The sequence below is a fragment of the Octopus bimaculoides genome, chromosome 5 (assembly GCF_001194135.2).
Source record: "Octopus bimaculoides isolate UCB-OBI-ISO-001 chromosome 5, ASM119413v2, whole genome shotgun sequence".
NCBI lineage: Eukaryota > Metazoa > Mollusca > Cephalopoda > Octopoda > Octopodidae > Octopus > Octopus bimaculoides.
In genome coordinates this window covers 24,351,549-24,352,643 of record NC_068985.1, presented here as the reverse complement: position 1 = coordinate 24,352,643, position 1,095 = coordinate 24,351,549, and positions in this window count along the sequence as shown.

Here is a 1,095-nt window from a genome sequence, read left to right as displayed (position 1 = left end):
ATATATATATATATATATATATATATACAGAAGGAGAGAATGGGGTGAGACAGCGAGCACACGTCATTGACCAGGCCTAAGAAGGCCGAAGCACAGGGGCTATTTTCCATGCCTTACGCCTATATATATGCATGTTTCTTTTTTTTAAACACAGCGCGTCTATAACATAATCTCAGGCGAAAACCGCTGTATTTGGCCTGACAACGGTATATATATATATACATATTAACATACATAAATACATACATACACATATACATGTATAGATGTTGCTGTGATATGTGTCCAGCTTTTTATGTTAGCGATGTAATTCCTTTGTAAGTAATTTTGCACATACACATATTATTATCAATGTTTATTATTCATGTGGTGGATTTAAAATCTGAAAATTTTATTCCCACATGAAAATTAATAAATAAGTAAATAAATAAATAAATAAATTACAAAGACACAACTGGATACCATATAACTTCACCGTTTGATCCTACTGTTTGTAGGAAAAACAAAATTGCTTCTGAATATCACTCTATAGGAACACACAAACAAACCCCACCACCACCACCATATATATGTGTGTGTGTGTGTGAGTGTGAGTTTGTAGGAATAAATATTATGTGCTATGCGCATAACTTTATATATTTATGTATATATATATATATAGAGAGAGAGAGAGGGGGGGGGAAAGAGACGCATACATATATATACATATATACATATATATCTATATCTATCTATTTATCTATCTATATCTATCTATCTATCTATCTATCTATCTATCTATCTATCTATATATATATATATATATATATATATATATATATATATATATATATATATGCACATATATATCGACCTACATTCCTATATATCTATATAAATTTTTATGCGTGTTTTTGTGTGTGTGTGTGTGTGTGTCTGGTCACATACATATATACATGCATACTTACATATATACGTATGTATATAGACACACACAAACATACATACAAAGAAAGAGATATAGACAAAGGTAGATAGATAGATAGATAGATAGATAGATAGATAGAGAGAGAGAGAGAGAGAGAGAGAGAGGAGTGATGCATACATACATGCATG